Source organism: Melanotaenia boesemani, chromosome 19, assembly GCF_017639745.1.
Source record: "Melanotaenia boesemani isolate fMelBoe1 chromosome 19, fMelBoe1.pri, whole genome shotgun sequence".
Taxonomy (NCBI): domain Eukaryota; kingdom Metazoa; phylum Chordata; class Actinopteri; order Atheriniformes; family Melanotaeniidae; genus Melanotaenia; species Melanotaenia boesemani.
Genome location: NC_055700.1, coordinates 26343232 through 26358248, shown reverse-complemented (window position 1 = coordinate 26358248; position 15017 = coordinate 26343232). Strand labels below are relative to the sequence as shown.

Below are 15017 nucleotides of genomic sequence, written 5' to 3'. Positions count from 1 at the left end.
AGCTAGCTACAGCTAGTGCTCGAGTTACAGCTAACACTTGCTGTAGCTAGTGGTTGGTTCAGATATCTATATCAGTAATTACATGGTGGGTCTCAATCTCTTTTTCTCAGTTTCTTGCCTGGGAAATACAGACTTTTAAAAAACCATAACATTTGCCCAATAGCATAATTGAATAAGTTATATTTTAAGGTTTTACCAATGATGATGCAGAGTGACTCAGCAGTATTAGGAGAGGAAAATTCAGTTATAACTAGATGTTAGAGTTATTTAACATGTCTGAAATGACATTTGGTGTACAATAACATGGCCACAGGACACATCTGTTTAATAACACCTATGCTACTCTGACATATTTAAATGCTTTTTGTAAATATAAATAATTGATATATTCATATTGAATAGTTACAGCAGTCTGGCCTTCTGTGATTTTATGTATGTGCTTAGAGTACTACAATTCATGCAAATAGAAGTTTAATGTTTGCAATTAGGAGAGATACAGTAATTAATATGTTACTGCCTACAACAAACTATTTATTAACTCAGATTTGGTCTGCACCTATGCTACAGGTATCTGTTTATACAACAGGTTGCTGTGAATGCTTGTTGAGAACAGTCAGTGATTATGAAGCAATGTTATCGTGTCCAAGATGCACCTGCAACTGGCTGCCTGTATTTCCTAGTAAATAAAATAAATCACACTGAGCATGTGAACAAGTAGACAAACTCTAGGGCCAAAGCACTTCAAAATCCAAAGCAAGTTTAGTTGCTTAGAGAGGTAACGTCATGTTCACATTTACAGTTTCTCTTGGTTAATTTCTTACTAAGGAGATCTCCTTGGCAGTTAATGCTGGAAACCTAGCTTACTGTAGACCAATAATCAAGAAAAGCATCAGCTCTTGGCCAATCAGTCCTCTTAGGAAATTAAAAACAGTGAGCATAATCTTAAATCACCCCCCTTTTTTCCTGGCTAATGACAAAGCTTGTGTTTATAAATAATGGTATGCAGAGAAAGATTTAAAAATGCTGGTGTTCACCAAGCTGAGAGTCTAAGTAGAGACATTATGTTAAAAGTCGGATCTGTGCTGTGAGAGATTAAGACACTAATCCTCTGCTCTTTTGCAACTTCATTTCCTCAGTGAGAAAGTTCTCCAATAAATTATTCATTCACATTCATATTTATTCAATTTAATGTATGAAGATGCTATATCATTTAAACTCTCGAATTTTTTTATAATTTCTTTATTTTCATTAATGGCAATAAGGGAAGTTCATCGGATGTCTGAAGGAGAAGCTCAAACCATAAGAATAAAGAATAATTTTGCTTAAAAGAGACTGAAACGCTTTATCTATAAAACCTTAACCTATCAAGCTCATTATCAGGCTCATGCAGTGATTTTTTATGCTATTAAACATTTTAATCTGTCCACACTGACAGAAAGATTGCCTAAAACATTCCTCAGCTGAGTCTAATCAGCACTTACAAACTGGCTGAATAACTATATTCTTGAAGATAATTTTAACAAAAAGGTAATTTTCAGATTAAAGATGTGAATGAACTGTTATTGACTGTTTGAATGTGTGTGCTTGTGTGAGTATGACCTGCTGATGGGTGTGTTGTCTGCTCCAGCTCAGAAGAATGTGAGGCGGGGTTGCCAGCGTTGTCTAACACATAGCAGCTCTGTTTGACACCTATAGCAACCAGCAGCTGTTTAACCAACAGGCAATCCTCCGATTCACAAAGGTGACCCTGAGCTAAGGTGTGTCACTGAGCTGCCGAGTCTTCATTCCCCAGTCACGGTTCATTTATTTAGTAAGTCTTTCTTTGGGGTTTTGATGAGTGTTAGTTTTTAAAATCTTGCTGTGAGAAACAACCTCCTCAAAATGACAAGCTCTGGTAAAGATTTGGGATCTAAATGAGCCTTTACAGAGAAAGAGTGAGTCTGATTTTGCCCAGAAAGGTCTTACATGATTGCCCTTGCAGTTCCACCAAACATGCTCCCATTCAACACTATTTCAAAGGAGCACCACTGCTGTACTTTATAGCTTTAGTGCCACCCAAGATGACTGCTGTTCACTGAGATAAATGCAAACAAATCAGTCCGTTTCCCTCCCATATCTAAATATGACATGTCTGTTCACATAGGCCATTGCACTGTAATGACTCAGCACAGTGGCGATCGGGCCAGCTTTGCAAAGCTACTGAAAATATACATTTTCGTGTTTGAACTTAAACAAAGAAAGAAAGAGAGAAAAAACAAAAAAAACAACTTTGCATTTAAGGAACATGGGACAAAACGATTCATATTATCATTATTTTAAGATGATTTATTTTCATCTTATTTTAATTTAATTTACTTACTGATACACTGCCCATCCAATAAAAAAAAGCATCAAGCAAAGAAAACATCTGAGATGCAGAAACTACTCAAACTGGGTTAAGACTAGTCCAGCACTTTATCAAAAACTGGTAAAAACAACACTGCAGGTTTGTCACTGCATCCATGATGAGAATCTCCCGTTCCACCACATCCCAAAGCTGCTCTACTGGACTGAGATCTGGTGACTGTGGAGGACGTTGGAGTCCAGTGAACTCATCGTCATGTTCTAGAAAGCAGGTGGAGATGATCTGAGCTTTGTGACATGGTGCATTATCCTGCTGGAAGTAGCATCAGAAGATGCTCCACTGTGGTCATAAAGGGATGGACATGGTCAGTAACAATACTCAGGTAGGCTGTGCTGGTTAAACCAGGCCATGCTGGTAATAAGGGGCCTAAAGTGGACCAAGATAATATCCCCCCACCATTACACCACCCCAGCCTGAATCACTGATATAAGGCAGGATGGATCCATGTTTTCATTATATTTCCACCAGATTTTGAGCCTAGCATCTGAATATGGAGCTGAAATGGAGACTCATCAGACCAGCAACGTTTCTCCATCTTCTATTGTCCAGTGTTGGTGAGTGTGTGTGAATTGTAGCCTCAGTTTCCTGTTCTTAGCTGACAGGAGGCACCCGGTGTGTCTTCTGCTGCTGTAGTCCATCTGCTTCAAGGTTGGACGTGTTGTGTGTTCAGAGATGCTGTTCTGCAGATCTTGGTTGGAACCAGTGATTGTTTGACTTCCTCTTGTCTTTCCATCATCTCCAACCAGTCTGTCCATTCTCCTCTGACCTCTGACATCAACCAGTCATTCTGGTCCAGACAACTGCTGCTCACTGGATATTTTCTCTTCTTCAGATCATTCTCTGTAAACCCTGGAGATGGTTGTGTGTGAAAATCCCAGTAAATACTCAGACCAACAAACATGCAACGTTCACTTAAATCTAATTTTTCCTCATTCTGATGCTCAGTTTGAACTTCAGCAAGTCGCCTTCACAACGTCTACATGACTATAGATAGATAGATAGATAGATAGATAGATAGATAGATAGATAGATAGATAGATAGATAGATAGATAGATAGATAGATAGATAGATAGATAGAAGCTGAATTAAAGGGAAGTCTACAGGGCAGTGAACATTCCTTAAATACTTGCATGATGGAGAGAGTGTTTTTTCTCTCCAAAAATGGTTACAGAGAGAGAGAGAGAGAGAGAGAGAGAGAGAGATCACGTGTCTATTATAACTTTCTCAGAGGAATTTAGGGGGCAAAGTAACATTTCAATTGGTTTCACAACATTCTCCTCCACCCTCCCCAGGCAGAGTGGTAGCCATCCAACGTGCGTCAACCTCACGTCGAGGGCGCGCTCACTACGCACGGCTCCGGTGTGCAGCAGGTGTGTTGGACCCACCCACAAAGCAAACTCCTGTCCTCCGCGCCGCAGCCTGTCATTCAGCAGCTGAGGCACCGCGGAAAGGGAGCGCGAGCAGGTAAGAGGCAGACTGATGATTTACCCGCAGTTCTGGTTGGATCTTTAACCACACGATGTTTTCACTGCTGTTCTTAGTCAGGGGTTGAAAGGTACTAGTTTTTGGTGGAGTGTTTGTAGAAGGACAACACCTGCTGCAAAGAAAGAAGCTTCTAAACTGTCAGAACCGATGAACCAAAACGTCACAATTACATTTTCCATAAATTATTAATTATAAATATTCACTCACACAAACAATGGTGGAAAACTCACTATATTTATCACTTAATCTTTATGAAGCAGATATAAAACCTAAAGGCTACTGACAGCAGGTTATGTACACTTTGATAGCAATCAATCTGGAGAGTAAAGATAAATAGAGTCCCATAAAATTAGTAAAGCATTAGCTACTGTAGGACTTCAGGATAGAGCACCATAAATAAATTATTTAACTTTTAGTGGCAGAGTTGTACTTGCACTTCAGAATAGAGTGGGTAAAAGTTTTTCTTTTTACAGAAAAGGTTAAATAATGCTCAAAAATAGTTAAATTAGGGAATAATATGTGTTAAAATTGGTGTTGAACCATTGTCCTTCCAGGAAAACAAACCGTTAATGCAGCTGCCCACAGTTTTAGAAACTTATGAAGACTTATTTTTTGCCACTGTGAAGAAAAATATGAGAAGGGTGTCTCACTATTTAGTTTTTTTCTTAAAAAAACAAACGTACAGAATCACAGTTCCTTCCATAGAAACTAAAATGACTCCATCCAGCATCTTTCAGATCAGATATGTAATATGTGAAAAAATCTAAGACATAATTCTTCATGCCTGGACACATGCACCACGAGTCTAACTTAAGTATCCTGTATCCACATATGCATGGCAGTGACTGTCATAAGAATAATTAAACAGAAATTGTTTTATTTCATACATTTTATGGCACAATTATCATAAAAAATTAAAGGTTGTAAAGTACCATAGAAATATAATTGTGTAGTCATTGTCTCCACAGACAACTTTGTTTTAGTTTAAAGCTGTCTTATTAAAACAGATCACTGCAGGCCCAAACTTGTGGCTGCTTCTGATGATGAAACTTAGGTTTTCTCAGATTTATAGACTTCAGTGTTCTGTTATTTTTTCTGAGCTCAGTCAAAGGGTGGGTCTGACTGTACTCTGCACTCTGATAACAGTACAGCAGGTTCAAGATGTTATCTTTATTTCAACTGGGTGGAGGATGCCAATACCTCTTATATTCCCACTATGTTACCACATTGTCACCTATTAGTTAATTAATGACGTGATAATAACACCTGACCTGAGCATGGTGTCAAACTAGAATGTAAACTAGGCATGTTTCTGCACGAAGTAGCATGCTGGGCGTTTTTTCTACCTTTATTTTGAATAATTAATTATAAATACTTTGTCATGTCACAAATTTGTGATTAAGATACTGCAGGTTGACTTCCAGATAATGTTCCTACTTAGAGTTTCTCTGTAAAATCATGAAAACAATACCAGGAAGCGCATGTGTGTTCCAGTTTTTGTGTTATTGAGTTAGCTTTGCTCTTTGTGTTTGCAGTTGTAATAATACACAGTTTGAATGAACACTTTATAATAACATGTTTTGTATTTGTTTGGGAAGGAATTGGAGTATTATTAGATTCTTCTGTTCTTTAATTTTTACTGTTTGGGGTTTTGCTGGTTTTAGGTTTAGTATTAGATTCAGTTTGATCTTAGGTCTAAATTAGGTGTGTTTGGAGTTAACACTGCGAGGTGAAGCAGATGCTGGTATTATTAATAACTTTTCTAATCATTTCTATCACCTCTGTGCCAAATCATAAGCTTCAGCAATAACTACTTTAGATATTATAGCCGAAGTAGCATCCATACATGTATATGCTGCTAATGCTAACAGGTCTAAGGGACTCAGGGCACCTGCACAAGTCTTATCAAAGCATATGGAGCAACTCACACCAGGTAAGTTATATAGTTTCCAGCATCAAATGACAAATGTTTTTAGCTCTGATAAACCCACTGTGCACGTTTACGCAGGCTAGCTCATTGTTTTAAATTTCTACATTTGCTAGCTTGACAGCTTAAAATGTATCAGGATTCACTCACCAAATTTTATTTCACGCTTTACAGAATGTGGTGTGTACCTCAGGTTTGATGCATCCTCCTGCTGTAGCGTTAGCAGTTTAAACTGAGCCCACTCTGTGTATTTGTTTCAGATGTTGTAAGTCAGCATAGTTATATGGGTGTGTGCAGGTGCAAGGTTTTGCTGCTGTGTTGGATACAGCATGTGAAGCATTGTTGTCGTACTTTCTCAGCATCTCCTAAAACAAAAGCAGTCAGGTGGGCACTTATCCAGAATGCTCCAAGAATTATCAATCAGGATTTCACTGAAGCTGATTTGAATCAACCTCTTTGATTTCTTCAACTTATTGCAGTAGCCAGTATTTATCTGTTGTGTCTTGGTTGTTTTGCATTTACTTTACTCTGTAGTTTACAGGATTTATTTACATAAAAGAAAATAAATTAAACAAATTATAATACATTTAAACTGTTGGGTCGACAATGTTTGAACAAGCTAAAAAGCACTTTCTGATGTGTGTGAGATGATTAGTACTCATTTATTTTATATTAAAGCTAGGCCTGGGAGATTCGTCGATAAAATCGATTCATCAGATTTTCTGTTAATCAATCATTTTTTTTCAAATCTGGATTTTCCCCCCTCTTTTATGTTGTTTTAGCATTTTACCACAAATGCTCTCCCTGGGCTTCCATAGTTAGCGGGTTAAGCCCTCCCTCTGCACCAGAATGGTGTTTGTCTGTGAGCACTAACATATGAGCCGCCAGTCATAGCTGGAATTATATGTGCACATAACTGCAGTGATAAACGCTGCCCTGTTTGAGATGCAGAAGACAACTTCAGCCCACGAACTCTTAAAGAGACGAACAACAACAGGGAAAGTGGATCCTGTATGATAAGCATCCAGATGGGAAGATGTCACAGATTTTTTGCTGTCATTTATTCATATAGATAAATAAAACACACACATTTTGTATGCAAAAGTTTTAAGTTGAATATATTTTTTATTATGTTTAACAAGTTTTTAAGGAAGAAAAGGAGGAAAAAAAATTAAATCTAAAATCAGATCTGGTTTGAAAGAAATCAGAGATTTTACTTTTAGGCCGTTTAGCCCAGCCTTAACTAAAGGACAGAAATAATAAGAAGTTATTATTTTAAAAATCCCTGCTTTGTGTTTTTCTGGCATTAACAGATTGTAAAATAATCTGTATATCAGCCGTTTATTGTTGCTTTATTGTTAATTATTGTTTTGGTGCAGAATTTCAGTCAGCTGATCCCTCATTTCTTTCTGCTTCTACAGTTTTTTATAGTCTATTTCTCTTTCTGTCATTCTGGACTCACCTTCACTTTTCTGTCAGTCACTTTCCCCTAAAAACTGTGCAGAGTAACTTAAATCTCTTCATCTCTATCTGACCTGCATGGATCTCTCTCTGTACCGCTCACACACCCTTTCTGTCTCTTTAATGTATTTTAATGGGACTACATTCTTTCCCTTGACTCTAGCCCAGGAAGTTAACCAACCGGATCAACAAGAAAACACAACTGCTCTCTCTCACCGTTTTGCTCAGCACACACCCACCTCCCTTTCCTTTCATTTTTTTAGCTTGCTTGTCATTCTCTGACACACTGGAGATCAAAAATAGAGACCACTAAAAACCCACAACTGTTTCCTGCCCTAGTGACCCGTCATAGGATGATAATAATGCAGGACAATGGGGGAAAAGAAAACTGTGCTAGCAGGCATTTTATATCTGCTCATGCTAAAGTATATTTAATGAGCTGTAGCCAAGAAACTAACCTCTAACAAACTAACAAGTTATCTCTTTACAGAACGCACAGAAAAACCACAAAAAGCAGTTTGACATCAGTATTTTACACAGTTTTATTCAGTATTTGTTTAATTACACTAGCTTTAGCATAAGCTAGCCTCAGCAAGCAAACTAGCATAGCATGGTACTAGTAACAGACAATCAAGGATCAAGGAATCTTTATTTTTCCATGAGGGTAATTTGTTGTACAGAAAACACTTAAAACAATCAGTCAGTGCACAATCACACAAAAAACAATAAATGTCTAAAAGGACTATGATATATAGTTAAAAAAATAAATAAAAACAGAAAAATAGAGCTACTTTTTCAGCTTATTCAACAAGGCAGTAGCTGCAGGGACAAAAGAATATTTATGTATATTAGTTTTGCTTCTTGGTGGGATGGACCTGCACCCTGATGGAAGTAGCAGGAACTCCTGAGCCAAGGTGATTTGATCCGCAAGGGTTGAACGGGCCTTGCTTTAGACTCTGGTGTGGAACAGGGCTGAGAGGTCATGCAGGGAGATCCCTGCAATTTTCCCACACAGTCTTACAATCCCCTGCAATCTGTTCTTGTTTTTTTGGGGAAAGGGAGCCGTACCAAGAGAAAAAAGAGAAAATTAAAAGGGATTCAATACAACAAAAGTAAAACATTCGCATGAAAGACATCTTTGGCTGTAAGTATCAGGCTTGTTTCCGTGTTTTGCTGTTGTAAGAAGGTGCAGTTAACATAAATGAACACATTATAACATGTTCTGGATTGATGTTGGCCAGTTTGAGGATTCTGTTTATGTTGTTTTAAGCTCTAACCAGGTCTGGATTAGCCTCGTTTTGGCCTGTCTCAGAACAGGATGTGTCCAACAGAAAAGCCTGGCGAAGCAGTTTTGTGACCGTGAGGATATGAACCAGATGTGTCTTCATCCTCATTTTTTAAGGGTTTTCTGCCTCTAAACCAAATATTCTTGAAATTGACATTATTGTTTGACACAGCATAACCCTTGGACATTTTCATGACAGGACATTTAATTTGTTAGGAGTGTTTTCTTTTTCTCAAGATGAGAGGATTTGAAAAGATCTTAGAACAGGAATATTACATATGTGGGCCGAATCAGAATTTTCTGCTTCCAGTTAACGCAGATCAAAGTTGTGGTATTTGTTTCATTAAGATGTGGAAATAATGCCAGCCTAGCATCTGGCTCTTACTTCCTGTTGTTAATATGCAGGACAGCGTTGGGATGATATCTTTCAGCTGATTAAAAATTTTAATAATTTTCCTGTTTTGATGTTCACCAACAGAGGACTAAGTTTGCTCATTGTATTAACATTTCCTTCATAACTTTTTCCGAATCCAAGCTGTTTCCATATTTTGGATGTAGTAGGGTCTGTGTAAGGATAAGTTCAGTTTCAGTCGTGTCTTGCTTACATGGCTCTTCCATGTTCCTGTCGATACTTCATGGCTGTTAGCAACCAGTTTAAAGTTACATTCCCACCAACAAGTGGTCCGGTGTTTGCTGAGGGATGCACAGCAGACCCTGTAGATGGGTGGGCTGAAAATGTGTCCTGCTAAACCTCAAAATCATCTTAAATTTGATTGAAATCAATGCAGACATATAACAGCTTATTGTGCAGCTGTTACCCCAATGTAGAGTTTAAAAAAAATTATTTTTTTAACTTATTTTGGTAGTCTTGTGGTCTTATTTCATCACGGTTTCACATCACACCTTTGGATAGCAACATTTTCCTCATCTGATTATAATACAAATTTCGAATGTTAGAAGAAAGAAAATGGAAACAATTCCACATCTTCAGGGTGTGTTCGCACGAACCCTTCGGTCTGAATCCAGATTACACCAGGTTTTTGTCTGTGAGACAGATTTTAATAAAATGATGTCACTGCTTTCATAAAACTGGCTTCCCTCCCTGCAGATACCTGACTTCATGCGTGTGTTGACGTTCACCGAAACCTCCATTATCTTAGCATTTGGCAGCATCACAAAAGAAGCACGAGGATCTCACTGCTTGATTTCCAAGCTGTGGTGACATGTTTCGACTTATTAACAACATGACTGGCAGTTATCTACAAATAAACTGAATTGTGTTCAAATGCATTAAAATGTCATCTTTTTTTCTCTTATTGATAACAGATACTGTAGTGATCAAAGATTTTTCTCAGGAATTTCTTATTTATTTAGACTCTTGCATGCACTGAATAAAGTCATGTGAAATGCAGACAAAAGTTCTCACACGAGTGGTGTTTGCATGCTGAAGTTTAATCCCATGGCTGTGTGATAAGTTTTAGTTCAGGGTGTTGCCCGTCTGTCAGCTGTCTGTCAGCTGTCAGGATGTTTATCAAAGCAGATTAAACAGTATGTCTGAGCATGTTGTCACTTTTCATCAAGCTTTCTTTTTATGTTTGCACGAACGATTGTACATGCTCTGCAGCCCGGCTGAGACAAACAGTGCATACCACAACCCCAAGAAAACCATTAGCTGCTGACTGTGCACCTCTCCTAAAATAGCAAGTTCTTTTTTATTTACTTAGAGGTTTTCATATCTGGTTCTGGTTCAGTTGGACGTTTTCCTTCTTGGTTATGATTCTGCTAAAGGTTTTCCTTCCTGGTTCTGGTTTTGCTGGAGGTTTTCCTTGCTGGTTCTGGTTCGGTTGGAGGTTTTCCTTCCTGGTTCTGGTTTTGCTGGAGGTTTTCCTTGCTGGTTCTGGTTCCGGTGGAGGTTTTCCTTCCTGGTTTTGATTCTGCTAAAGGTTTTCCTTCCTGGTTCTGGTTTTGCTGGAGGTTTTCCTTCCTGGTTCTGGTTTTGCTGGAGGTTTTCCTTGCTAGTTCTGGTTTTGTTGGAGGTTTTCCTCGCGGGTTCTGGTTCGGTTGGAGGTTTTCCTTCCTGGTTCTGGTTCTGTTGGAGGTTTTCCTTGCTGGTTCTGGTTTTGCTGGAGGTTTTCCTCGCGGGTTCTGGTTCGGTTGGAGGTTTTCCTCGCGGGTTCTGGTTCGGTTGGAGGTTTTCCTTCCTGGTTCTGGTTCTGTTGGAGGTTTTCCTTGCTGGTTCTGGTTCTGTTGGAGGTTTTCCTTCCTGGTTCTGGTTTTGCTGGAGGTTTTCCTTGCGGGTTCTGGTTCTGTTGGAGGTTTTCCTTCTTGTCAAATGTAGTTTTTCCTCTCCACTGTTGCCCCGTGTAGCTCAGGAGGAGGATTGAATCAAAAAGATCGGATGCAACCTGTTGGTTTCCTTTGCTAGACAATTATTTTTGTGAATTGGTTTAAATTAACACAGGTATTATAAATTGGACTAATGTGGATCATTTAATGGATTTATTAGGACTGGATTATAATTAACTGGATTGAATTGGACTATGTCTGTAAAAGTGCCTTGAGATGACTCGATTGAGATGACTGAATTGGATTAAAATTCAGTTTTTATTTATTTATTTATTTATGAAAAAACATGCCAACGCAGCAATATATACTCAACCTTCTCCTTTCTACCTGTCTTGCTGGTCTTCGTCTTCAGGCAGTCCAGGTGACTCAGGAGATTTTTGTGATCTCTGGTTTAAAAAAATTTGTCCCAAGGATTAAATGTTTTTTTTGTGTGTGTGTAGATATGATAGTCCTTAAAGTGAAGTACTTTGTTTTTTCTTTTTTCTTGGTCGAACACCAGCCTCTTATGATCCACAAGCCATTTTCTATCAAACACCCTCTTTTTCTTTGTCTCACCTCCTCTTTCGTTATGGACATCATAGCCCTGCCTCCTTTCTTTTCTTGTAGACCAGCCTTGTTCTTACCATGTAACCATCGCCACATTTTACTCTTTTTTTTTGTACTCCATCGTTTTAATTTCTCTCTTCATTTAGCTGCACTTTCTCCAGACAGTAAGCGTTCAGCCAGTGAATGCTAAGCCATTCATGGGAAATGTAGTGATAGTCCTACCAGGACAATTAACTGATATGATCTTCTTCATTCATTATCTGCTGAAATGGCTACTAAGTTCTTACCAAAATTACTTTTAAACCACATTTTGTGGGTTTGGTGCTAATTTAGATTCCAGGTGATTTGATACTAATAAAAATGATGACGTTAAATCAACATGTGATGTCATCCTACATCGATCGCTGGCTCCTGAATTAAATCAAAATCATATTGTGGCAGAATTTGTGATCCCAGCAAACACTGAATTGTCATTAATTAAATCAGTATGATATTGTATCATGATTTATTAACCCCTTCAAGCTGAGTCAGTGGATGTAGAGGCCAGTAGTGCAGAATGTATGGTGCTCCTGCTCAGACTTCTGTCTTTATCACGTTATTATTGGTGAGTGTGGCTTTATGTGGCTGTGGTTTTCTCATTTTCTGTTTCTGCCTATATTTGTAGATCTTAGTTGGTTGGGTTTAGGCAGGAGATCTCCACACAATAGTAAAAATATTCAGTCCCATTCCTCCCTTAGTTTAGAACAATTTATCTATTGTGTTCTGTGTTGATCTCAGTTATCATCAAATGTGAAGTTTTCTGGTATGAGGAACACCCCGAAGCCTTTGAATCATTAACACAGTGGGAATGTACATGAGGAGAAGTTTCCCATAAACCCAAAGAAACCTGTTCATGCTTTTTATCAATCCCTGCTTTGTATGATCTCACAGAACATGAAAATGATTTAAGATCACTGTTAATTAATGGTTTATGCTATTAAATGTTGCCCTCCAGAGTTACCATCATGAAGATCTTCATCACAGATTTCAGTAAACTAAGCCGTTGAGGTCATGCTTCTCTGTTGCAGCTTGTATTTCACATTTTGATAGTTTTATTTGGCACATATGATGTTACAAAATGCAAAAGTAGAGTGAATCATGGGAACCGTTGAAGAGGAAGAATGGGAAGTGTGATGCTGGTATTTTAGGAATGAGGGTGTGTTCACTGAAAGAAACACATGCACAGCAACCCAAATACATAGACCTATTTTAAACCATAATTCTTGTAATTCCTAGAAAATTCTTTCCAGATTGAGCTAATCAGACATATTCTACTTGTCTGTCTTGTTAATTCTATTGTTTCGTAGCCTTCTGTGTTGAGAAACTGTTTCTTGCAAATGAGACGACTGCTTTACCAGCTACGAAACGTATATTTCAACTTTATATTTTATTACAATTAGACACATTAAAAAGGTTTGCAATGACAAAAAACAAAAACAAACAAACAAAAAAACATTTAAAGATAAACATGTACACCCCAGTTGTAATTCAGATCTGTGCCATTCATTGTAATCCAGTTCTACACAATTAATTATTTACTCCATTGCATTGTAATTATACTCAAACAACATTATAAAGCTTAATAAACCATTGGATCACATCCAGTCCTAATCTAAATCCCCTCTTGTCTGCTTGCGGCGGTTCGCTTACAGTGTGAAAGCAAACGGACCATACAGTGAACCAAAGGGATTCTTGTGAAAACTTTATTAAGTTTGAACACCAACGTAAAAACAGAAACCTTAAGGCTCTGTAAGACTGTTGTTGCTCCATTGTTAACTTGCAGTGAATGTACCTCTGTTGGTCCTGGTTTATTGATTATATAGATTTTCCTCTTCTTTCTTCTTGGTAAGTGGTCATTTCAGGGAATATCGCCTCTAGAGAGCAGTTGTCACTGTGTGACGTTGTTCAGGTGGTTTGTTCTGCTTGAGTAAAGTGCAGCATGACAGCGAATCAAACCAAAGGAAATTGCGAAATTTTTCAGAATTCCCCACCTAATAATCAAACTGAGTCTTTCAGACTATCCTGCTTTAAATAATAGTCAGGATGAAACCACATTAAAATCCCACTGCTAAACTTTGGCAGATTTTCACAGCTAGGCACCCACTAACAAAAGCTCTTTTGGCATCCTTCTTGCATCCTCTCTCTTTTCGGAGCCCTCTCCAACTGTAAAAGTCAGTCTGGAGTTTCACGGTCGGAAAGTTATGTCTGGTTACTTTAATGTGTTGAATTTGTTGTAGTCTTCATGAAGTGTAGGTAATGCTGGATCACACTGACAGAGCAGGAGTAGCTGCAAAATTTGTGGTAGATCTTTTAAGTTTCATTATTCGATGCCTGGTAATTGCAATAATCGTACTATGTATGATGTGAGATGACTGAAACCCCAACCACGATCTTTACTGATACTTTGCTTTGTGACACTGATGGATTTTGTTTGTCGGTTTGTTTGTTTGCCTGTTTATTTGTTTTTGTTGTTGTTGTTTTTTTACTAATTAAAGCATATTTAAAGAAAATTATTTTTACAAAGAACAAACATAATGTTTCCTAAGTTTGGAAGCATCATTTTTATTTGTCACATTTTTTCCATCTAATTGTTATTCTTCACCATCACCCTCTCCAGAGTTCCCATATCTCCCTCTACATAATGTTCAGGCCAAACAGTTTAGGTTTTTAAGGTCATGCATGTGTTTTAGGGCCCCTTTTCTACATCTTGTAATTTTTCCCGCTAATGGACTCCTGAGAGTCTAATTATTCATTTGCATCATTTAGAAACCGTTACAGAGCTTCTGCAGGAATGCATCTTAGTTCATTTTTGCATTTTATAGCTCCCAGTGTTATTTTTCCTTCAAGTTTTAATGAGTGTTGTTTTGCATTATGCAGTACCTTCAGGCTTCAATTTGGCATCTGGGAAAGTTGGCTTGACTCCAAGACTGTGGTCACCCAGTGCTTATTACTCATTAAGCCTTGTCGGAGGGCTGAGTGGGCGCTGGCTGAGTGGGTGCCGGGTGGGAGTTGCAGTGCTTGGAGAGTTAATGTTGTTGTTGTTTATGTTGATGTTCTAGTTTTAAAGCAGAACTGTGAGAAGAGAAAATGGAGTTTGAAAAAGAAAGTTAGCTGCTCATCTGTCTGCACTATTGTCTTGTTGTCTGCGAACGACTTATGTTTGTTCATGTTACAGCTGTAGAGTTTATAATTATTCTTTAATGATCAGGGTTTTTCTTGCACTGATAATTACTTTCAGTGTTATTTAGAGAAAATACAGCACCAAATTTACCATTTTGCTCAATTTAAACAGAACTATTAAGAAATATTTAGTTTTTATTGTTGCAGACTCTTGAAAACACAGATAATCTCCCTGAGAATGTGTGTTTTCAGCAGTATTAGTTGAAGATTTCTCTTGTGTCTAAACATTGTAGCTGCTATTGTGGTTCATTTCTGATACATGACGCTAAAAATACCTGGTCATGCTTAAATTAAAATGGGAAACAGCACAGTTTGACCAAAAGCTTTAAGCAAACACATCTAC

The 15017-nt window shown here is 38.0% G+C and overlaps 1 protein-coding gene across 1 annotated transcript in view; it reads left to right on the top strand.

Annotated features, from left to right (window-relative positions):
- Positions 1 to 3842: 3842 nt before the first annotated feature.
- LOC121630359 (cingulin-like protein 1) overlaps positions 3843 to 15017 on the top strand; it is a 70392-nt gene continuing 59217 nt past the window's right edge. The window contains exon 1 of the mRNA XM_041970624.1: positions 3843 to 3869. The gene's annotated coding sequence lies outside the window, so the exon portion shown is untranslated. The remainder of the gene's footprint in view (positions 3870 to 15017) is intronic.